At 34.8% G+C, this 26,240-nt stretch overlaps 2 long non-coding RNA genes across 5 annotated transcripts in view; one reads left to right on the forward strand and one right to left on the reverse strand.

Annotated features, from left to right (window-relative positions):
* Positions 1–6,015, reverse strand: part of LOC112658582 (uncharacterized) — a 47,755-nt gene extending 41,740 nt beyond the window's left edge. For 2 of the 4 annotated variants that reach the window (XR_003135809.3, XR_003135811.3), the window contains exons 1-2: positions 5,633–6,015; positions 3,108–3,296 (exon numbers count right to left, since the gene is read on the reverse strand). This is a non-coding gene — a long non-coding RNA (uncharacterized LOC112658582). Of the gene's footprint in view, positions 1–3,107; positions 3,297–4,722; positions 4,897–5,632 lie in introns of all 4 variants that reach the window. The other 2 variants (XR_007401310.1, XR_003135810.3) reach the window with 2 other exon arrangements.
* The window catches only part of LOC125752263 (uncharacterized), a 142,206-nt gene that overhangs the window by 11,774 nt on the left and 104,192 nt on the right, over positions 1–26,240 (forward strand). The gene's annotated exons all lie outside the window — the stretch shown is intronic.

Consider the following 26,240-nt stretch of genomic DNA (forward strand, 5'->3'; position numbering starts at 1 on the left):
TTACAAATAGTACTTAATGACATGCATACATGCAGATACATTAGAGATGCATTACTATTCTCACATTTCTAAGAAGAAATGGGCAAAATATCAGACAGAATTATTGAGTTTTAAACATTACATATTTAACGTAGTTTATGTTCTTTTACATTGGGTAATTGCTCTCAATTTCACATTAATATTAAGCCAATTCATGATACAGATACTCTCAAAGCTGTTCTCAGAAGGACTTAAATTTTTATCTCATATATATCTCTTTTTTTCCTGAAATACTAATACCTTACTCCATAGGAGACCTCATACATTTTCATTGTATAAACCTCTGAATTTTAAATAATGTTAAGTTATCTTGAAACTGAAACACCTTCAGTATTCACAGGGTTGGGAAACTTTTCAAAGGCCTCAGTCCATTTTTTAAGATACATCAGGGAAGAGTGGGCTTACGTGAGGAAGGGGCTATTGATAACATATAATCTGAAAAAAAAATTAAAAAAAATTAGAAAAACATATAATCTGAATATAAAAGTGAAGCACACTATGTATTTGATCTCTTACTTGTGAAAACTTACAAAAGCTAGGCATAAAAATCATCATAGAAGGGACACAGTAAGCTTGGAGAATAGTATTGGGTATTTGGTAACTCTTAATGTTACACATATTAATGTAGATTTGATTTTCTAGTTGAGAGGCCAAATTATGATCACAGATGTAGGGTAGACAATTTTTTTAATGATGAAACCGAGGACTTGAGGTAATTTCTATAAAGAAAATGATCTAACACAGGTACCATATCAATTCTAAAAGAAGTTATCACTTATATCAGTAAGTACCGTACTTTGATACTGTACTTCACTTAGCAAGCTCAGGGGTGTGTTCTATGTATAAATTAACTTGTGAGAGCAACAATAAATGTTTTTTTGTGGATAAAAAAGTGAAGCCTAGGTATTAAGTAACTAATGCTTTATTATCCAGACCTACACATTTGTTCCACACCCTTTTTCTCCCTCACACGCAAATTTGTAGGCTTAGGATCAGGAGTCACTTTGAGATTCAAATTCTATATCTTATAGTTTAGAAAAGTAAGACATTTAAAAAGTTTACAGTTAATTTCTTATTACCTTAAAATAAATGTTGAAGAAAATCTTACTCTACCCACGTTCAAATGCTTTCTATAATCTGACAGTTTGGAAAAATGCTTTATAAAATTTTTTACAATATGCGACTTTCTTTGATAACTTTATGTCATTTTCCAAATGTGTTTAGCCTTGCATTCATATTCTAAAGAAGCTGTCGCACAAAGATATACCTAGTATAAATCTAAATAATGAACAAAGAGTCATATGGGCAACTTCACAAAACTTTGTTAAAGCTGCAGGATTTCTCCGCATAATCCCCTTAAATCAGCTCAACTGATCATTGGGCTATTGTTAAATAAGTTATTCTTCAATTAAAATATATTAAGTAATCACTTTAATGAAACAATTGATAATACATGGTAATGTAATAAGTAGTAAAAATCTATAAGCATGATCAATGTTTCACTCTTTAGTATTTTTATTTTTTCTGCTAATAGTTTATCAGAAAAATAACAAAATGGATTGATTTAATTTGTAAGTACTTATTCTTCTATAACACTTGAAGTGCTAACTTATATCAACATGCTCACAAGACCAATAAATAAAAGAACTGTAGTAAGACTCTAGAATATGCCAACTTCTGTCATAAATAACAAGGCAGGATAAAGAACTGAGCAGGTAAATGGACAACAGAGCAAACCATCTTCATAGACCTTGTGTTCACCACATCAATTCCCCCCTCCGTACTCTGATCCATTGAACTTAAAATTAGCAAGTGGAGTATTGAAGAAACTTCCCAGGCAAACGTTGGTATAAAAACATCAAATTGTATACTTTAATTAGACTATAATTTTTCTTTGAGGGGGAATACTGTCATCTTTGCCAAAGAAGGAAGCATTTTTATGCCAAAGTTAATATGACAGTCCTGAAATTTGAACTTATCCATTTAGTGGAAAGCTTGCAGGAAGTGACAGACTTAAACATCTTGCTGCTTAACATTGATATGTCTATAATATTTGGGCAAAATTCTCATTATTTCTTTTATGAATTTGAAAAAGCACTTATTTATTTTTATGTTTTGGAAGTTGAAATGTGTTCCTGAATGTGAGAAATCCCTTTTACTTCACCATATGCCATCTTGTCTTTTTGACACTCCAAGCCTGGAAATATCTCAAATGTGCAGACTTCTGATTTCCAAATTATCTACTGCCAAGAAGGGAAGTGGGTATCTGAAACTCAGCCACAGACCTTGGCAAATTTCAAATTCAGAATAAAACTTTACTTTAAAATTGTGCTCAAAAGTTGAAAGGGATTTTTTATGTCTAATTTGTGTTCTATTCCTATTGCAGGATTGAGTGAAAATTATTATATCCCAGTTTAAAAGGCTTCTTTTTCCTCCTTGGGCAGTTTTGAAGGATTAAGAAGTTGATTAAAGTTTCTATTCTTTTGCATTTAAATTTGACAGTGTAAAGAGTGACAAATTCCTGCTGAGTAGAAATAATGCTGAAGAAAGCACATCATTTGGCATTTTTTAACAGTGGACATCAGATTTTGAAAGATATCTGAGCAAATGTCTATTCTATGGAGAGTAGCTTGTCTGGAAGTACAATGAAATATCTATGTTTTTGTTTGGTACACCTCTAAACTGAAAAGTAAATTGTGATTTTGCCATGCCATTTATTAAATTCTTGTTGTTGCTGGAAAAGTGCTCTAATTAAAATCCAAAGAAATTAAGTCACTTCAAATACTTCTCTACTAGCAAATGTAGTTTTTAATCAGTTATAAATAATATTGTACCTCAGAATCAGGGAGTTTATTATAGTTGAATGGAGGCAATGAGTTATTTAGATTGAAGATAGGAAAAAAAAAGTTTAGATAGCACCATTCATTCCGATGATTAAGTATTATGTATTATGAATTTTTTAACTTAAAAAGTTAGAAAAAAAAAACCCTTTGAATTCTAGCAATGACAGACCATGATAATCTAAATTCCTCTTGATACAATAACATAAAACATGAAGCTGAGCTTACCAAAAAGAAAGAGAAGTCTCCATGTGTCAAAAAATGGACTGAGAATTCATAGTTCCTTGGAGTGTGAAAGGGTGCTTGTCTCAGCAATTTGGCGATTGGAAAGAAATTCCCACAGGGACTCAGGGAGTGATGCCTTTATACACAATGATGTGGCAGCTGGAATTGAGACTTCATATGTGAAGCTTCACCCTGAAAGAATTACTATTTCAGTAGAAATGCAGAAAAGGCAAAATATGTCTTTAAGCCCCAAACAGTAATAAGTATTCATGTATGTCTCTGCGTAATTACCAGGAAGGGAAGGAAGGAGAGGGACTTTCTTAGGAATTCATTTTATCTCATAACATCAGAGTTTAAAATTTCTGATATCTAAGTTTAGGATATGCTTAAAGTAAAAATAATGCTCTCTCCAAACAAAACAGAACAAAACAAAACATAAAAATAAAAATAATAAATCTTAGGACCAGTAGTATCACTGGATTCTTGGCAAAAAAACAAATATAAAACCACCCTGGAAGCACATGCATTTAAAATATCATGGATGAGATTAAATTAAACATAGCAATAGTACATGTAAATGAGGAAACAACTTGCCAAATAAAAGACAATAATTATGAGATAAATAGCATAACAAAATCTGTAAATACCTTGTCATAAAGAAGGTACAGATACCATTATGTAATAATAGGATACAAAAATATATAAAGTGCTAGTATGCTCATAATTTAGCCTGCACAATAAATTTTAAGTGAGAATATTATTAGGAATAAAAATGATTTCTGTCTAATAATGAAAGTAAAAATAAACTATATGATGTAAATATTCAGAATATTTATATACCAATGAGCATAATCTCGAAATATATAGTATAATTCAGTCCCAATCAAAGGACTATCAATATTTATTTTTAATGAAATTCTCAGTAAGCATCAAGAGAATTTTGAAGAAAATAAGAAAAAAATAGAGTCTGCACTACTGGATACCAAGGTACACAACAATTCTGTAACAAGACAGTGAGGTACTGAGTGAGGATCAGAAGAGAACAAAGTAAGATCAAGAAACAAAATATAAAAGTATTTAATCTCTGGGAGCAATGGCATTTCAAATTAGTGAGAAAAAGACAATCCGATTTGAAAATGGGATTGGGATAGGAGCACATGGGTGGCTCAGTCAGTTAGGCTTTCAACTCTTGATTTTTTTTTTTTTTTTTTTTTGCAACTCTTGATTTTGACTCAGGCCATGATCTCAGGGTCATGTTGACCCATGTCTCAGGAGGAGAAGACCCCCATGTTGGGTCTTGTGTTGGGCTCCATGCTGGGCACGAAACCTACTTAAGATTCTCTCTTTTTCTCTCTCCCTCTGCCCTTCCCCTTCTTACTCTCTTTTTCTCTTAAAAAAATAAAAATAAAAAAGCACTGGGATAGTTTGGAAATGTTAAAATGGATCCCTTAATCATACCATTTATTTAAAATATCCCAATCATGTTATTTATATACATAAATGGGAGATAATCTAGATGAGTAATAGGAAAAAAAAAAGTATCCCTTTACTATTATGTTAAAAAGGGAGAGTGTCTTAAGCATAAAAGAGAATCTCAAAGCCATAACAGGTTACTTACAAACTAAAATAGAAAAATAAAATTGTAGGGGCTCCTGGGTAGCTCAGTGGTTGAGAGTCTGCCTTTGGCTCAGGTCATAATCCCGGGGTCCTGGCATGGAGTCCTGCATCAGGCTCTCTGCAGGGAGCCTGCTTCTCCCTCTGCCTCTGTGTGCCTCTCATGAATAAATAAAATCTTAAAGGAAAAAAAAAAAAAGAAAGGAAAAAAGAAAATTCAAAATGGGGGAAGATGGTGGAATGGAAGGATCCTGAATTTACCTCTTCCCTAGGACACACAGGGACAAAAACTATATTGATTAGAACTAACTCTGAAAATGACCAGAAGATTGGCAGAACAGATCTTTCACAGCTAGTCCTAGAGAAAAGGCTGCATTGAAAGAAGTAGGAGGGGCAGAGACATGATTGGGAGCCAAGTTCCCAGTGTGACTAACCATAAACTGAAAGAAAACACAAGCATAGAGGAGCAAAGGGATTAAGCCCACACTGGGCACCCACATGCAGCCTTGGGGACTTTCACTGAAAAAAATGAGTCCCCATAACATCTGGCTTGGAAAAGCACCAGGGCTTAACTCTGGGAGTTTTAAAATCAAGCTTAACTCCCGAACTAGAGGGTGATAGATAACTGAATCTTCAAGCTTAAAGAGCCAGCATGCCAAATAAGTTGGTCAGAGACACAGCACAAAAGCAGCAGTTTGAAAGTACCTGGGGTATCCCTGAAGGAGGTTTATTGACTAAGCTTAGGACATGTGCTGGAGGGGCAGGGATCTGTAGGAGCTCTCTCCAGGAACAAAAGTGTTGGCACCATTTTCTTGCCTCTCCTCGGCCAGGATAGCTGAATGGTTGCAAAAGCCAGTTCTAACACTCTCCATCTACCTTGCAAGTACCACCCTGGTGTTCCTGGGCATACCCACCTGACTGGACCTGCCTGCCTCAGCAGGAATCCTTCTCAAGCAGCTCCTGCCCCATCACAACTGACAGGTAGCCTGGCCAGGACTGGTACCACTCTAAAGTGACTCCTGCCCTGGGGAGGGGGAAGGTAACCTCACATACCAGCACACTCACAGTTTCTGCAGCCAGGCTTATTTGTTGGCTGCATAGGCAGGAAACACTGCCACTCAGTGCACCTGCAACTGTGACAGAGGCTGATAATAGGCAGCTAGCCTGAATGCGAGTTCCACCCATCAAGAAGACAACAGCAGCTGCAGCCTGGCCTCTCAGCAGCATGGGGAGAAAACCATGCCCGTGTGTGCCCATAGTAGGCAAAGCAGGTGATTGCAGCTAGCTGGACTAAAGACCAGCCCCACCCACCTATTGTGACCACAGCAATTATGGCTAGCCCTAATAGAAGGGTGCATGCAAGCTGACATAGAAGACAATCCTGGAGAACTTGATTCTGGTAACCAGGGGGATGGACTATAAGGCACCATAGGACCTCACCTACCCAAGGCTACTACTTTTAAGACCAAGATATATAGCTGACCTACATAATACATAGAGACAAACACAGAGTTGAAGAAAATAAGTAGATAGAGGAATGTATCCTAAATGAAAGATAAGACAAAACCATGGGGAAAGAGCTAAATGAAATGAAGATATGCAATATATATATATGTATATATATATAATATAAAGAGTTCAAACTAATGGTTATAAAGATACTCACTGCATTTGAGAAAGAGTGAGTGAACTCATTGGGAATTTCAACAGAGTTATAAAAATATATAAAAAAGAATCAGAGCTGAAGAATACAATATCTGAAACATACCAGAGGGAATCGATAGCAGGTTAGAGGATGAAGAACAGATCAGTGATCAGGAAGACAGGATAGTGGAAAACAACCAAGCTGAATAGCAAGCAGAAGAAGAAAAAATACATGAAAATACCTTAAGGGAACTCTGCAATATCATCAAGCTTAATAACATTTACATTATAAAAGTTCCAGAAAAGCTTTGGCAGAGTGGGGGGTGGGTTGGAGAGAAAACACCCCTGAAAAACAGAAGGTGAGAGCTTCCCTAATCTGAGGAAAGAAACAGGCATCCAGGTCTAGGGAGTGCATAGAACCACTAAGAAAATGAACTCAAGGAGGTCCACGCCAAGATACATAATTAAAATGATAAACAATAATGATAAAGGAGTAATATTAAAAGCAACAAGAAAAGCAGGAGAAAAGAAAATACAAGTGAAAACCCATAAGACTATCAGCTGATTTTTCAGCAGAAACTTTGCAGGCAGAAGAGAGTGTCATGATACATTCATAGTGCTTAAAGGAAAAAACCTACAACCAAGAAGTGATTTTAAGATACACTACAAAGCTGTAGGAATCAAAACAGTATGTTATGAGCACAAAAACTAGGTAAGTAGATCAATAGAACAGCATAGAGAGCCCAGAAGTAAACCCACACTTATAAGGTCAATTAATCTACAACAAAGGCAGCAAGAATATACAGTGGAAGAAAGACAATCTCTATAATAATTGTTTATGGGAAAACTGGACAGCTACACATAAAAGAGTGAAATTGGATCACTTTCTTACATCATACATGAAAATGAACTCTAAATAAATTGAAGACCTATATATGAAACCTGAAACCATAAAACTCCTAGAAGAAAACATAGGTAGTAATCTCTTTGATACCAACCTTAGAAACATTTATGGCTATGTCTCCTTAGGCAAGGGAAACAAGAGCAAAAATAAACTACTGGAAGTACACCAAATTTAAAAGCTTTTGCATAGTGAAAGAAACCACCAATGAAATGAAGAAGAATATCTTCAATGTGAGAAGATATTGGCAAATGATATATCCAATAAAGGATTAATATCCAAAATATATAGATAATTTTCTACCACTCAACACCAACAAAAGAAACAATTTGATTAAGAAATGGGCAGAGGAGCTGAAAAAATGTTATGGCAAAGAATACATAGAGATAGCCAATAGACACATGAAAAAATAGATGCTCAACATCACTAATCATCAGGGAAATGCAAATCAAAACCATAATGAGATTTACCTTGTACCAGTTGGAATGGCTAATTTGAAAAGACAAGAAATATTTTAAAAATTTAGACTGTGGAGGCCGAGAAAATTAAGGCCATTCCACCTTAAGTTCAGCGTTAGCACAAGTACAGCCATCTCAGGCCCCTGTGAATAAGAGCTGAAATTTGCATTACTTCAGTTACAGGAAAAAAACAGTTTACAGCTTAATGCCCTAGAAAGCCCCATATTAGAATGAGAACAGAGCTTAATGCCCTTGAAAGCCCCATATCAGAATGTAAACAGAACTTGAGAAACTCCTCCGCCCCTGCCCCTTCTTGGGGTCCCCTAGACCAGCCCATAAAACTAAGCTGGAACCCACCTCGGGGTCCAAGTCCCTGCTCTGCTGTGTCGGGTACACTTGGACCCAAGCTGGAGCTTGTAAATAAACCCTCCTGTGTTTGCCTCCGTGTCAGCTCCTTGGTGGTTTCTCGGATACATAATCTTGGGCACAACAAGACAAGAAATAACAAGTGTTGTCAAGGATGTGGAGAAAAGGGAACCCGTGTGCAAGCACTGTTGGAAATAGCATGGAGCTTCCTCAAAAAAAGTTAAAAATTCCATACAATCCAATAATTCCACCATTGGATATTTATTCACAGAAATAAAAACACTAAATTGAAAAGATATCTATCTGTAAGAGAACTTGTCAATGCCTCTGATTGGCACATATTCAAACGTTGTCTTTTTCAAGAGTCACGTGTTTTATTTAAGTATCTTTGTTTATTTGATGGGAGAAATTATTTTACAACATATACATATATCAAATCATCACGTTGTCCACTTTAAATATCTTACAATTGTATTTGTCAATCATGTCTCAGTAAAGCTGAAAAAGTAAAATAAATGATCAAAAAAAAAAAACAAAAAAAACACTTTTTTTTATGCATGGCAGAAACCAAAGTCAGCTGAGATAAATAAAAAAGAATACTTCTAAGGAAACAAGCCTGGATTCAACTGACAGAAGTGCAACCTAGGTTCATCAAGCACAGGACCAAAAGCTGGAAAGATATCAAGCACAAAGTTACCTTTTTTTTTTAAATTTCTATGTCCCTGTTTTTCCATATATGCTGATTGTAAATCAGCTTTTTCTATTCCTTAGTCCACATAAAAGAATATAGTTTTTATTCACTTGTAATTTTATGTGCTTTATTTTCTTCATCTAGTCACTTGTATTCACTTGTAAGTTTAAACACCTACAATAGATTAAATTCTGTCCCCAGATGACAGAATTGGTTTGATCTACCTGAAGGCAGGTGTCTACTGCTGGTCCTCATAAAGATTCAGGGCATTTAAGTTTCACCTCTGGAAATGGAAGGAGCCACTCCAAAGAAGGAGGTATCACTATGATTTTGGATCAGCCTCAAAAAATGCTTAAAAAATTATTATTATTATTATTATTATTATTTATAATTTTTATTTATTTATGATGGTCACACAGAGAGAGGAGAGAGGCTGAGACACAGGCAGAGAGAGAAGCAGGCTCCATGCACCGGGAGCCCGACGTGGGATTCGATCCTGGGTCTCCAGGATCGTGCCCTGGGCCAAAGGCAGGCACCAAACCGCTGTGCCACCCAGGGATCCCTTAAAAAATTATTCTTAAGAAAAAAAATTATTCCTAAGCAAGTGCCTATAATAATCAGGAGGTTTAAGGAGGAAAGTAAAATTTTTCATTAGCCATCAAGAAATTAGAAAAAAAAAAAAGTTATGTGAAAAGTTTTCTCATTCATGTTTATAGCCCAGATTGAAGGGACATTGAGAACAGAGTTTACATGGTAAGAATGCCATGCCATGTTTTCCTCTTTTTACCAGAAAATCTACTGTAGAAGTAAAGCATTTCTGTGCAGATGATAAAGATAAGGTCTGGTTAGAGACCTGGCAAAGGCAAATGAGTGTAGAGAGAAGGAGTCTATGATAATGCATCAAAAGAAACCTGGTTCAATAGGAAAAAATAAATAAGGTTCTGCTTACACAGTGAGTGAAGAAGGACAAGTCAAGGGACTGGGGGTTTTAATAAGATAAATGTACAATTGTTGAGAGTGTATGAAATTGAAAATCCTGGAAAGACAAGAGGTGACAGAGGATTGGCAGTGAAATTTAAGATTTCAAAGTGGAACATTTCCCATTGACGTTAAGTTTCACAGTGGCCTTGGCAGGCATCGCTGAAATGCAGTGATTGTAAAGTTCACTGAAATTGAGGAAGTCAGTGACCTTTGATACCACACCTTCAGTTTTGTTTTTGTGTTGTCAATTTGAACATTAAGCTTACTTACAATAGGGCCTGTAGATGTCTGTGTTTTAAATGCTGGTAGAAGGGAACACTAATAGTAAAAGATCTGATTCTAGAACCCCATCCTTTAGACTTTAGGTCTCTGTAACTTTCACTTGCATCCTTTGATCAGATAAATATAATCACAGTGGACAGTTAACAACTGAACAACTGAATCAATAATTCTTCTAATAATTAAATAGTCTGAAACTCTAAAAATAATGAAGTTTCAGATAATTTGTGAAGTCAGTTGAGAGGGGAAAGATTTAGAACAGCATAAAGCATCATTCAAGAACATTTATAATAAACATAAATGTCTTTTAAATCTCTAAAAACTACTTAGTTTCCATCTCTACTTATAAACTCTGAAATCTTTAACACACATATCAATTCATACACATGATTTACTTTCATTGTGGTCAAATCAAGGACATTGCTTTTAACTCTCATTTATAACTTTATTTTACACAAGTTAAAAATAGCTATAAGTTAAAAAAAAAAGACAGTTTCATAAAGTAAGCTCAGCTCTGTGCTTATCTATTAGTGAAAAGGGAGCATGCTGAAGCTTTGCTATAAGTGGTCCTCTGGGGTCCATTTTGAGGTACTCTGTTGTACAGGAAAAAAGCAATAGGTTTTTCTGTGTTTCTAGTTATAACCTTTCCTAAGCAGCCTCAAAAGATTTACCAACTCTTTAACAGCCAGTGTTTTAGTGATAGCTCCTGTTTTAGAATATTCTGGTTAACTCTAACCAGCATTTAAAGAGCCTTCAAATCCCTGTGAAATAATCATATGTTCTTCACCAGTATACTTCTTTATTCCAGTATGTATAAACTACCACTTGCTCAAATGAATCCGTTTATCGACTTCCTTTTAATCATAAGATAATTAAACTAGCCTCACTGATTGCGTCTTTTCCCCTTTGTTTAGCATAAGTCATCTCATTGCTGGTCATCCTGACAGAGTATTTATTCTGCTTCTCTCCTCCCTCAAAAATACACAATAAAAATCCCATTTTACACAATAAAAATATATGGCACCCTGGTTATTTAAATATATTTATTCTCACTTTCTTACCCAATGAGGCTATCTGTCCCCCTTCCCAACTTCGTCTTACCGACTTTTGCCTATGTTTTGTTATTCCTGCCACATATCAAAACACTCAAAAACCACATCAGCAGCTGGCTTAAAATATCAACTTTCTATTATTTAAAAAAATAATAATTCTGTGAGTTGACCCTCACTCTTTGGTTTCCCCTACCCATTCACGCATAGCAGTGATGGGTACTGAGATAACTGGAAGGTCCAAAATGGCTTTACTAACATGGGTGGCATTTGATACTGGCTGCTAGTTGGGGACTTAGCCAAGGCTGTTGTCTGGGCCCCTGAGTTCTTAGATTCAGAACCAGGAAAAATACACTTCACTTCTACTAAGGGAAGATCACACTGAGAAAGAGTGCATGGGGCCAGAGATTGTGGGGTTCATCTCTGGCAACATAATGTACTGAGACCCACCTGATCGATGTGGTAGGTCGAATTCTAAAATCACCCTAAAAATCCTGGCCCCCCAGTATATAAGCCCTGAATAATCAATCCTCTCTCCTTGAATGTGGGTGAGAATGTGAGTCAGATGGCACAGTCACTTCCCTGATTAGGTTGCATTATAAGGACAAGTTAATTGATAGTTCCTACTGGGATTACATTGTGTTATATACGATTTTGAGAGATTCCTGTTGATTTGGAAGAAGTAAGCTGCCACGCTGGTTGAGGCTGCCTGGCTAACACCTGAGGGTAGCCTCTCTTCTTGTGAGAAGTGGCCCCAGCAACAAAGTGGAAACCTCAGTCCTACAACTGAAAGTTCAGAAATGAATTCTGCCAACAACCTAGATGACCTTGAAAAAGTGCTCCAAAGCTCAGATAAGGTTATAGCCTTGAGCAACACCTTAATTTCAGCCAGGTAGGACCCTGAGCAGAGGACTCAGTTAACCCCTGAAAACATTTGACCCATTGAAACTGAGATTTAAAAAAAAAAAAAAAAAAAAATCATGTTGTTTCTACACTGCTAGATTTGTGGCCATTTGTCACATGGCATAGGAAAGCCATACAACAAATGTCTCAATCTGCTGGGGATTCTGAGACAAAATGTCATAGGCTGATTGGTTTAAACAAGAGAAGTTTATTTTTCTCATATCTGGAAGCTAGAAGTCCAAGATCAAGGTGCCTGCATGACATGTCTCTGAGGGCTCATTTCTTGGCTTATAGGTGGCCACCTTCTTGCTTTGTCCTTACTTGGTGGTGGTGGTTGTGAGGGAACTCCCAGGTGCATCCTCTTAGAAGGGTAATAATCCCATCATGAGAGTCCAAACCCAAGAACTCGTTAAACCTATTCTCTTCCAAAGTGCCGCTCTCCAAATTCCATTACATTGGGAGTTAGGGCTTCAGTATATGAATTTGGAAGACATAATTATAAGAAGAAATGACTGATGTCCTTAATCTGAGGATTTTAGTGCACATCTTCAAATAACAATCTTTTAGTCTTCTATAAATTCTCATCCTGAACTTTATTTAGCATTATCTTTTTCTAAAAGTAATTGCCATTTGCTTTTATCCAACCAGAGCATATTTCCATTATTCTAACATTCCACATTTCACCTCATTTTCTTTCTTTCTTTCTTTCTTTCTTTCTTTCTTTCTTTCTTTCTTTCTTTCTTTCTTTCTTTCTCTTTCTTTCTTTCTTTCTTTCTTTCTTTCTTTCTTTCTTTCTTTCTTCTTTCTTTCTTTCTTCTTTCCTTTCTTTCTTCTTCTTTCTTTCTTAATTTTTCTTAAATTTCTTTCTTTCTTATCTTTTGCTCTTAAATCATATCCTCAGCAAAATTCTCCTGGCTTGATATTATTACAATTTGACCTTCTTTCTCATCAAGGAAAGACAGTTATTTTCAACAGTATGTATCTGAGAATATTGGTAGATGGAATGGTTATGTTATAAGTTCTTAACTGCCATTTTGATATTATTATACGTTTAGCCTATAGCAAAAGCTCCTACTTCTAAGAGATGCTTACATTCTTAGCCAAATAATTTTTTGCCCTTCCACATTTCTGGTATTAACCATTTTGTGTCAATGCCATTAGGATTTTACATTTGATTCATACATCCTTCTAAATCTACCAAATATTCTGTGTGATGCTTGTGTCATTCCAATAATTTTTCTTCATAATTTCTTTACACACTCAGCTCTGGATATCTCCATCCTTTTAGAAATTCATTTTCATGGTCAACTGTTAACTCTGCACACTTTTGAATTTTTTTCACAATACCCAATATACCTGTCTTTTGCTTAATGCCAACTCCCATTTTCCACAGAACAAGATACTGATGTTCTACTAGCATTGCTAAAATATTGCCTAGGTCTATGTGGTCTGAGATGGCTCACCATAATGGCCTTCTACCTAGTGAGAAACAGAAACTGAATAGGACTAGTCTCCTTCTTAAATGAGCATAATATAGAAATTGAACTCATTATGTTAACCACATCCCATTGACTGAGCATAGCCCTACCAGTTGTAGAGGAGTAAATTCTGTGTGGCTGTCTCTCTAGCTGAAATGTCAGGATTCTCTTACTGAGGGAAGGTTTTTGGACAAAGTGTCTCAAAGGACACTTTGAGTCTGCTACAGTTGATGATCACAGGAGTGTTTACGTCTTCTGGGATCCTGAGGCATTATTATCTGTTTCTGTACAATGTCATCCTGCAGGTAAGTGAATTGGTAGCATTCAATTTCCCTTATTTTGTAAACCTAAAATTGAGACTCATGATTTAACAAATATATGTGAAACTAATGGAAAGATGTTATAAGTTAATATTGTTGCAGTATTCCCAGGAGATACAGTCATGATAGTGAGTGGATAGAGATCTATGCTGCTGCTGTTTTCAGCCTGGGCAGGTGTCTGTAATACTCTAACTTTTTATCATCAAAGGAACAAATTATTTAGAATCAGAAAGACCTAACTCAATCATCAACTCTATCATACAGTCAGTTATTTAGCATCTTTAAATTTCTTCTTCTCATCTGTAAAATAGAGCTAATTGCTATTTCATGGTTCAGATTATAGAAGCATGTAATGTGCCCATTGGTGCCTGGCACAGAGAAGATAGTCAGTAAATGGTGAATGTTATCATTAGTATTTTATGTGTTGCTTCTCTCTTTGAGCATAAATTATTTTTCCCCAGTTCTTTGTATCTACTAATCTTACTCTTTGCTAAGACTCCCAAAAGTTCAAACGATCTCAAGTTGACTAAGACAAAAATACTAAATTTTCTGCCTCTATTGTACTCCAGCAAAGAACTAAACCCACATAACTAATACAAACTGGTGTCTAGTGTGGTTTTGCCCACACCTTGATAGCTTTCATCAGTTAACATACTATTACATGTCTCTCCCAAACCAACCCTTGATTTTACTTTGGTGCATTTCCAACCCACAATCCTATCAATCACGGTAGACTACTTTCCTCCTACTTTAGGAAGGGCAATACTGATGTGAAATATGAATATCCACATTGATGTACACAATAACAACAAATAATTATATGATGACCTTCCATCCTTAACAGGTGGGAATAACGTATCTATTCTGGGAAACATGAAGTGTTCTGAAGTTTGACCTTCTTTAAGAACATATTCTATTGTGAAAGAAATAAATAGTAGCACCCAATGCCTAAATATATTTTTCTTCTTAACAGAGCCTAACTTTAAGAAAAATCAGCCTTAAATTTTAGTGAAAATGTGTTCTGCTGAGAAGAAATACAGACATATTAAATACATAAAAGGTGTATTCAGTAGGATTCCTAACCACAATAAGATTTTTTATAATAAGAAAGAGGAAAAAGAAGTGAGTTACCATCTTTGTATAAAAATACAAAATAACAGAGTACAACCCAAACTGAAAATAACTGACAAATCGACTTTCCTTTAATAATAGATTTTCCATGATTTAATTGCATAAAGTAAATACACCCAGAACAGAGAGGCAAATTGATTTTTAAAGGCCATAATATTTCGTTGTAGCTTTATCTTACAGATACTAGAAAGTGAAGGATTGATGATGTTTGCTAATATTCTATTAATCATAGAGAAATAAAAAATAAATATTGTTATTCATCAAATAACAACAGAAGATTAATCTGAGTAAGTTTATTGGAGCTCTCTTTGAGGGAGCAGTTAAGATTTACAAAATCTGAAACCTAACTTTAATGATTATTATTATTTTTTTTTTTTTTACTATGAGAAAGACCAATGAAACTGGAAAACTTTGGCTGAGTTTACTGTAAAATATTAGCAAATTCAGTATATTCAGCAAATTAAAGTCAATTGTATCTGAAGATTTATTTCTCTAACAATTTTATTAGCATGCACTCTTTGACTCTTTGAGTGTGCTGAAAAATAGTTGGATTTCATTCCTCTGGTATGGAAACTGAGTATCCATGAATATTCTCTCACCTGTTTTCAGATATTAAGTACATGTGTTTGGGAGAAGGAAGAGAGAGAATGAAAAAATTGATCAGTCTGCTGAGTTTTAAATAATTAAATTATTATAAGCAAAGGATATTATCAGATATTCTATAGTTCACCAAAGTATGAATACACTAATTTATACAGCACATTTTCACTATAAATTCTAGTAATTATTATGCCATAATATTAACAGAATAGTTTAAGTGATTTATCTTTTTGAGAGGATACACATTTTTTTCTTAGTATATTAGAATTTTGAGATCAGAGTTTGAAATTTTATATCAAATGATGCTATTACTAAAAGTATTATTTTGGTAAATATTTGTATCATGTATTTTCATGAAATAAATTTATTAGATAATATATAGCCTCTACTTCAAATCTCAAACTCATTTACACTTCTAGGATTCTGCAATGTGAAGAAAGCCCTATTTTGTCAAAGCCCAGCTTCTCATCAGGAAATTGTTCTGACATTTCTGCAAATATCCCACATTTAAATTTTCTCTTTTAAAGACAGCTTATCTATACAAATTCTTAGGAAAATAGTATATATGAGTTAGAACAAAATTACTAAGTCACCTAAAATTGTCAGAAAAAAAAAATGTAAAAACTGAAAGCCTGATAGGTTTATCAAGTATATTATTTTCTTTACTCAAAATTTTATTTGTAAAGCCTTAAAAGAAGCCCCACAAATGTAATAATTAATTTCCCATTGTATGAACAGTGACTAATATGTTTCTAGAAGGATGAATAGATGATTTCTTCTCATAATCCAAAATTTTTCACTCTCTTCTGTACATTGGTTAGTGCTTAGTGGCAATTATGAAATATATTGTACTTAGACATTTGCCAGGCTTATTACTCCATTAAAAATAAATATACAAAAAAAAAGAAAAATAAAAAATAATAAAAAATGAATAAATATACAAACACATAGATATACACACATACATGCACATGTGTGCACATGTATACAATATATATTGTATTTGTGTATATGTATGTATTGCATATGTATATATGGAAATACACACTAATCAACATTTTGGGTGACCACTCCAAGTACTTTCTATCCTACAGGATACAATTGCTATCCTGCACCTTTGACAATTCTGTGCCCTGTCAAAATAGTAGACATAATTATTTTAATGCCACATGCTAATTATAACAAAAACTCAGTGTAGCTATCTGTTGAATTGTTCATCTCTAGCTGAAGTTATTGTGTTACTCATAGCATGATGCCAGAACCTAGCCCAGTGGCTGGCACAAAGCAGGTTCTCATATATTTTATATTAACATTCCAGTTCTGCTCCAGAACTGATTATGTCAAGGAGGAGGTTGGAATCAGAGCTAAAGATATGTGCAAAAAAAATTGCCTCGATCCAATTTCACATAGAAACCATAAATTAGCACAAATTTATTTCAAAGAGGGCAAAGTCTCAGAATTAAACAAACATACAGAAGATAGAGGTGAAGATAGTGTACTGAAATTACAGGAAAAGCAGGTATAATAAACAAGAAACAAGCATGAAAATGAACATTTTAATATTCTTTCTGCTAAAAATGTATGTACAGACAACATTTTCAGGGGGTAGAAAGCATAGGTCTCTTCTGTGCAATAGCTTCAATTTGGAAACTTTATTATTCCTGAAATTTTATACCTGATTAGGAGAAATGAAACAGTGGGTTTCAACAGTGACCAACATGGGTTGGTCAATGCATACGTACCATCACAATAGGAAAAACAACTCAAAACACTGTACTTATAGAGTGACTGACACAGGACTTTTTGCTTGGATGTATAATCTGAAATAAGGCACCATCTGGCATGAATACAGAAGATGTCAGAACTCACAATGAAAAGCATACCAGAGAGTTTTCAATGTAGAATACATGGCCGGTATGTCTCCAGCCTTGTCTTCAGGCCTAAATTCTGATGCCAGAGAAATTCTGAGATGAAAGACAAGTTAAATTTTTCCAGTGTTTGGATCTTTTTGGATTAATTTAATATATATTATCTAATATGTTGAAATGTAGTCCCTTCTCTGAACACTCACCCCAGTTTGCAACTAATCTGGAAAAGCCTCTCCATAAAAAAATATGGTCCACTTATTTACAATGAACAAAAACTCTACTGTCACACCATATCTAATCTCTGGAATAGTGTGGTGAGAACCAAGGACAATCACTCAGAGTAGAGGCCACTGAGGTAGGCAAGAAATAACTTTTCCTCCAAAGTACTGAGGATATAATTATTTCTGTATTAGAATAGGCTAGGTTATGCTCAGGCAATGATTAATTCCAAAACCGTATGGCACGAAATAATAAAAGTTTATTTGTACACATGTCCATCATGGCTTGCCTGGGGACTTTTCTCAACTATCCAGGCTGATATAATAATCCAACATCTAGAGAGCATTGTTGGATGCTAATGTGGGGAAATGCATTGGCGAATTATACATTGGTTCTTAAAAACTTCTGTCTAGCAAGGAAATGTATCACTTCCATTATAATTTATCAGCCAGAGCCCATTACATAACTGTACTAACTTCAAGGGAAGGGGAAGGTGCAGATCCTACCAGGTACTGAGACAAAGAATGGAGATAACTATAAATTTTTATAAAGTTATCATAATTTATAATTATAAGTAACATCTCTTCAGTTTTCTTTTATATTTTAGGGAACTAAAAAGCAATTGAAATATTACTTAAATATTAAAAGAAGCAAGGGTTATCCTTAGAAAACTGATGGCAGATTAGGTCCACTATTAGAGAATCATCTTTAAAAAGAGTAACTGGCCTTTTTATTTAAGTATCATTTTATCTTGACCTGCATTAATCTGTTGATTAGTGATGTTGAAAATTTTTTCATGTGTCTGTTGTCTGTATGGCTTCTTTGGAAAAATGTCTATTCAGACCCTTTGCCCATTTTTTTTTTTTTTTAGATTTATTTATTTATTCAGAGAGAGAGAGAGGCAGAGACACAGGCAGAGGAAGAAGCAGGCTCCATGCAGAAAGCCCGAAGTGGGACTCGATCCCAGGTCTCCAGGATCACACCCCAGGCTGCAGGCGGCGCTAAACCGCTACGCCACCGGGGCTGCCCCTGCCCATTTTAAAAAATGTATTAACTTCTCTCTCTTTTTTATTTTATTTAAATTCAATTAATTAACATATAATGTATTTTTGGTTTCAGAGGTAGAGGTTAGTGATTTTTCCGTCTATATAATACCCAGTGCTCATTACATCACGTGCCCTCCTTAAGGTCCATCACCCAGGTACCACATCCCTTCACCCCACTTCCCTCCAGCTATCCTCAGTTCATTTCCTATGATTAAGAGTTTCTCATGGTTTGTCTCCCTCTCTGATTTTGTCTTATTTTCTTTTTTTCTCTCTTCCCCTATAATCCTCTGTTTTGTTTCTTAGATTCCACATACGAATGAGATCATATGATAATTATCTTTCCCTAACTGACTTATTTTGCTTAGCATAATACCCTCTAGTCAATCCATGTTGTTGCATATTGAGATTTCATTTTTTATGGTTGCTGAGTAGTATTCCATTGTGTGTATATATATCACATCTTCTTTATCCATTCATCTGTTGATGGTCAACTGGGCACTTTCCATAGTTTGTTGTGGATATTGCTGCTATTATAAACATCATCAGGGTCCCTTTGGATCACTACATTTGTATCTTTGAGGTAAATACCTTGTAGTGCAACTGCTGAGTGGTAGGGTAGGTCTATTTTTATCTTTTTGAGGAACCTCCATACTGTTTTCCAGAGTGGCTGCACCAGCTTGCATTTCTACTGACAGTATAAGAAGGTCCCCCTTTCTCTGCATCTTCACCAACACCTGTCCTTTCCTGATTCGTTAATTTTAGCCATTCTGACCAGTACGAGGTGTGTCTTATTGTGGTTTTGATTTGTATTTCCCTGATGCTGAATGATGTTGAGCATTTTTTCATGTGTCTGTTGGCCATTTGTATGTCTTCTTTGAAAAAATGTCTATTCATGTCTTCTGCCCGTTGCTTAATTGGATTATATGTTCATTGGGTATTGAGTTTGATAAATTCCTTATAGATTTTGGATACTGCCCTTTTATCTGATAAGACATTTGCAAATATCTTCTCCTATTCTGTAGGTTGTCTTTTGGTTTTGTCTACTGTATCCTTTGCTGTGCAAAAGTTTTTTTATTTTGAAGAAGTCCCAATAGTTTGTTTTTGCTTTTGTTTGCCTTGCCTTTGGAAATGTGTCTAGCAAGAGGTTGCTGTAGCCAAGGGCAAAATTTGTTGCCTGTGTTCTTCTCTAAGATTTTGATGAATTCCTGTCTCACATTTAGATCTTTCATCCATTTGGAGTCTATTCTTGCGGATGATGTAAGGAAATGGTCCAATTTCATTCTTCTGCATGTGGCTGTCCAATTTTCCCAACTTTATTTGTTGAAGAGACTGTCTTTTTTCCATCAGATATTCTTTCTTGCTTTGTCGAAGATTAGTTGGTAATAGAGTTGAGGGTCCATTTCTGGGATTTCTATTTTGTTTCATTGACATATTCTATGTGTCTGTTTTTGTACCAGTACCATACCCTCTTGATGATTACAGCTTTGTAATAGAGCATGAAATCTGGAATTGTGATGCTACCAGCTTTGGTTTTCTTTTTCAACATTCCTTTGGCTTTTGGGGGTCTTTTCCTGTTCCATACAAATTTTAGGATTATTTGTTCCAACTCTGTAAAATACATTGATGATATTTTGATAGAGATTTTATTGAATGTGTAGGTTGCTCTAGGTAGCATAGATATTTTAACAATATTCTTTCTTCTAATCCATGAGCATGGAACTTTTTCTCATTTCTTCAGGTCTTCTTCAACTCCTTTCATGAGTGTTCTGTAGTTTTCTGAGTACAGATTCTTTGCCTCTTTTGTTAAGTCTATTCCTAGGTATCTTATGGTTTTGGATGCAATTGTAAATAGGGTTAACTACTTAAGTTCTCTTTCTTTTGTTATGGTATAGAAATCAACTGATTTCTGTGCATTGATTTTATATCTACTACTTTGCTGAATTTCTGTGTGAGTTCTAGTGATTTTGGGGGTGGAGTCTTTTGTGTTTTCCATATAGAGTACCATATCATCTGCAAAAAGAGAGAGTTTGACTTTTTCTTTGTGGATTCAGATGCCTTTTATTTCTTTTTGATGTCTGATTGCTGAGGCTAAGACTTCTAGTACTATGTTGAACAGCAGGGGTGATAGTGGATATCCCTGCCATGTTCCTGACTTTAGGGTAAAAGCTCTCAGTTTTTCCCCATTGAGAATGATATTCACTGTGAGCTTTTTGTATATGGCTTTTAGATATTGAAGTATGTTCCCTCTATCCCTGCTCTGTGAAGAGTTTAATCAAGAAAGGTGCTATACTTTGTCAAATACTTATGCATCAATTGAGAGGATCCTATGGTTCTTTTCTTTTTTTGATGTAGTGTATCACATTGATTGATTTGAGGATATTGAGCCACAGTTGCAGCCCAGGAATAAATCCCACTTGGTCGTGGTGAATAATCCTTTTAATGTACTTTTGGATCCTATTGGCTACTACCTTGGTGAGAATTTTGGAATCCATGTTCATCAGGGATATTGGTCTCTAATTCTTCTTTTTGATGGGATCTCCTTTGCCCACTTTTATTTTTATTCTTTTAGGATTTTTATTTATTTATTCATGAGAGACAGAGGGAAAGGCATAGACATAGGTAGAGAGAGAAGTGGGCTCCCTGTGGGCAGCCTAATGCAGAACTCAATCCCAGGACCCTGGGATCATGACTTGAGCAGAAGACAGACGCTTAACCACTGAACCACCCAGGCATCCCTCCTTTGCCCATTTTTGAATAATATTATTTGTGGGGTTTTGGGGTTGAGTTGTATAAGTCCTTTATATATTTTGGATATTAACTCCTTATCAGATATATTATTTGCAAATGTCTTCTTCCATTCAGTAGATTGTCTTTCATATTGTTGATGGTTACTTTTGCTGTGCAAAGCCTTCTTATTTTGTTGTAGTCTCAATGGTTTATTTTGGTTTGTTTTCCTTGCCTGAAAAGACATATTCATAAATATGTTGCTAAGGTCAATGTCTAAGAGATTACTGCCTATGTTTTCTTCTAGGGGTTTTATGACTTCAGATCTCACATTCAAGTTTTTAATCTATTTTGAGTTTATTTTTGTGTATGGTATAAGAAAGTGTTCCAATTTCTTTCTTTTACATGTAGCTATCCAGTTTTCCCAGAACTATTTATTAAAGAGATTTTCTTTTCCCCCTTATATATTCCTGCCTCCTTTGTCATTGATTAATTGACCCTGTGGGTGTGGTTTTATTTCTATTCTGGTTTTATTTCCATGTGGGTATGATTCTCTATTCTGTGCTGTTGATCTATGTGTCTATTTTTGTGCCAGTAACACACTGTTTTAATTATTATAGCTTTGTAGGACAACTTGAAACCTGGAATTGTGATACCTTCCACTTTTTTCTTCTTGTCCTTTGTTTCTTCTTTTTCAAGATAGCTCTTGGTTCCAGTTTTAGTATATGTGCTGCCGAAGCGAGCACAAGCTTTGTGGTTCCATATAGATTTTAGTATTATTTGTTATTATTATAGTTATATCAAGTTACAGTTCATGTGAAAAACACAATTCATGTTTTTATCTGATGATAAAATCAATACAGCTCAAGAGTGTTGTTTAACTCGTGATGAAGCTAATGCAATTTAGACTCTATTCATAGAAGTCTGGTGCCCCATCACAGGATATAATGGTTTCTTCTGTCATTCTTTATTGTCTGCTTAAAACTTTGTCCCTTTCACTATCCTTCTATAAGCTACACTGATGAGTCCAAATATTAAATGTTATGATGCTTTTGTGTTACCATTCAGGGATATTTATAAACTAGAACTGTGTCTAGAGCATCAGTGAGAGAATATGAAAATAGTGTGGAAATGGCTACTTGATAAATTGTTGAAAGAACCATTTAGATATGAAAGATTAAGTGGAGAGTGGCATCTGTGCTGAAATATGTGAAACATTATCATGGACAAGAGAAGGATTCATCCCTGAGTTGTTTCAGAGAGAATTGACATCGAACTTATATTCTGGGGAGGCAAAAGTTAGCTCAGGATAGATAATTTTCAGTTGAATTTGTACATTGAAACAAACCATGCCATGGAATAATGAATTCTTTGTTCCTGGAGATTTTAAGCACACCTGTCATGGAAGACTCCCTGTCCTTACCTGGGTATACCTTGTACTGGACTATTTCTAAGCTGCTATCCATTCTAAAATTCCTATTTTAAGAATGTAAATTTGTTTGCTGTTATCTGCTGCATATTTTTCAAAAACTTTCAAAGTTCTTACTCAAATTTAATAAGTATTCATTTCAAATAAAATACCCCATTATAAACTGTGTGTACATAAAAAGACTGCTATTGTCTGGCACAGACTGAGCTATTCCTATTCTAACATAACACAAATTCACAACACACATACACACAAATTCACAAAAACCACACACCAATTCACACATTGTTACAGCTAGAAGTGCTGCTGCTCTTGCCATCGTCAGATGTGGGATTCTTCCTCACTTTTGTTTATCAGACTTCCTTTCTTGATTTAATACACAGTGAGAGGCAGAGAATGGATAAGGATTGTTTGAGGGACTGAGGCTTTTTATTTTGCACTAACCTAATGTACTGATGCATTTAGTCATTTTGCAGAGCAGACCTGCTTTCATTGTGACCTCCTTCCCTCAGTTCCTTCATTGTGTTCTCATTTTATTTGCACCACTTCATGAAGTTTTGCTTAATAAAAATAAATTTGAGGTAAAAACAAAATTCCTTGCATGATTAAGTTACATTCATTATATTAAAGAATTGAGCATTATTATCAGATGGGAAGATATATAATTTTGGAAAATAGCACGTTTTGTGGAAAGCCAGCTGTAAGATGCCTGGTTACTTAGAGAACCAGGAAGACACTTGGGATGGCAAGGGGGAGAAGATTAAAGAACAAGTAACAAAAATGGTTAAAGACCTTTATGTTTTATGGAATATTTTGTAAACCTATGTCACTGAATCCCTACAGCAACCCATAAAATGAACATTATTAAACTTTTCTGTACTTGAGAAGAAAGAGCACTTAAGTAACTTGCTTAAAATCACATCACTAATCCATGGCATAGCTAGACTTGAAATCAGAATTTTTTTTTATTCTAAACCCTTAATTTTCATTTATTCACTAGATATATATTAAGTAATTTCCATAATAATTTTATAAGCTTTATTTGAAGATTCAAGAGACTAAAGGTCTGGGAAGCAAATGAACATTCCTGGAGACAAAGAATTAAATGTTAGCGGTGGAATTTCAGTCCGTGTTCATGATCAGCGTCTGTTCTCCTTTCACACTTGGATAGAGAGTGACCCTGTATTTTGTCTGTTGCATTGTCTGAATTTGAAGATAATTCTTAAATAAGAGTGCAATCAAGATTTCTGGCACTACTGTGGAAAGTAGGAGTCATCCCCTTCAAATGGTTTCTTCCGTCATTATTATCTGCTTAATCATATTTTGTCCCTTCCTTGCTATCTCAGAGTTGTTTTTTTCTCTATTCCCTAGAAGTTTTCTTGTGATACAAAAACTTGTTAAAATATTAACATATATGCAAAGTCAAGATGAATGGGAGAGTAACATATTATAGTAGTTAATGGCATAAGGACTTGGTGTCAGCCAGTGTTCAATTTGACTTACAGTTCCGATTGCTCAGCTCTTAGCAAGGTGTGAAACCCAGAGCAAGTTTCTCAGTTTCTAACCTACTTATTCTCATCTGGATACTAAATATTTTAATATTACTCTTCTAGTATGGAGCATGGATAATAGGACTATGAGAAATTATTAATGTAAAAGAATGTACTACAGTGCCAGAAATGTAATACATGCTCAATGTATGTAAAATAGAGTACAATTTCCTAGGTGATCCTCTTAAACTGTTGTGTTCTATCAAACGATGCCTGACCACATAAAGAAAAAAGACAGAAAAGAAATATTTTGTAAGTGGTTTCTATTTGTTTTAGAAAAGAAAGTTTAAGGAATTATGGTGACAAAAATTACATGATGACATAATGTCAAATCTGAGTATTAAATTCAGAATCCTGAGCCTTTGTTTTGCTTCCAAAAATGCAGATATCCAAGAGAAACACATGAGAGAAAGAAATGTAGCCTGTAACCTAATAACACACTGCTGAACCATTGTAGCACTAATATATTTTCAGTTTCAGATAGCTTTAAAGCAAATTTCTCAAATGCACTTAAATCTGGTTAGATACACAGCATAACAATAGCTATGTAGAGAAATCAGAGTTTGTGGTTTATCAGAATTCTATTTTAGTTATGTGCAAAATGTCTGCTGTACTCACTCATGGCTCCGCTTTTAAGACTTGGCTGTTAGACATTTATACATCCATTAATTAGCAGCTAGGCATGATTTAAAGGATAACGTTCCTGGCATTCAGTGTATATGAAGCAGTAAACAGCTTTTGTGGAAGATTAAACGCTGTAGCAAATCAGAGACATTTGGTGACCCCCAGCAGCCATTTGTTGCCAGAAAACTGCAATGCTACCATTATTGTGCCAGAGGGGAAACATATTCAACTCCTAACACAACAAACAGAAGAATGCATTTGAATTTGCCTCTTGCATGTTTAGAAATATGGCTCCTTTTTTTTTCCTATTTCAATTAAATTTAATTTGGAAAAAAGTTCATATGAGTCATTAAAAACAATGTATTTAAACATACCATGGATTGTAAGGAGTTAACAGTTCTAGAGATCAATATATATTTGTAATTGAGAAGTTAGGGTTATATAGCTAACATGAAACTTGTTTTTATTTCAAATTTAAATTTGAAAGAGATTCACCTATTTCTATTTTTAACTCTCCATAAAAATATGGATTTTATACTATGACAATATTTCTAAGTATAGTATTTTATAGGACATTATCGAAATATATTTTGGCTTAAAGTAAGAGAAATGAATTCTAATTATTATTTGGGAAACTCTGACTATTAACAGTTTTATAAATTAACATATTGATTTGGAATTTATGTGTATATGGATAAAACACAAATATAAGTTAGAATAATAACATTTTTCTAATGTATTTGCAAGACCACTGGATTTACATGTTGTTCTACCATTAATTTTGCAATTTCTTGATCCATCTAAATGGATTCTACATGAAATATAATTGAAAGTTTAAAACAACCACAGGAAAATAATTCAAGAATAAGAAAGATGTTTGGTAACATGTAGTAGTCAATGCATAGAGAAAAGTCCTTTTAATACATATACATGTTTATGTTCTAGGCTTACTGGAAAAAATTACATGGTTAAGTAAGCTGGTTTAGCTCTCAATAAGAAAAGAATTTCCCCTGTTCTTTCTCTGTAATTGGATTTGGTATGCATTGTAAAAGAAACAGCGCCTTTCGCTGAGCAATGTCAGTAACCCATTTTATAATAATACAAAAGGCTTCTCACACCACGTGTTGATCACCACAAATGCTTGTCTAACTCACTTCTCTCTTCCTTCCAGTTTCTCCAGGCCCATGTGGTTGTGGACTGGGGGTGGTAGTGGTAAAAACAAACAAACAAACAAACAAACAAACACACCTTTTACAGGAAT

Source organism: Canis lupus, chromosome 12, assembly GCF_003254725.2.
Source record: "Canis lupus dingo isolate Sandy chromosome 12, ASM325472v2, whole genome shotgun sequence".
Classification (NCBI taxonomy): domain Eukaryota; kingdom Metazoa; phylum Chordata; class Mammalia; order Carnivora; family Canidae; genus Canis; species Canis lupus.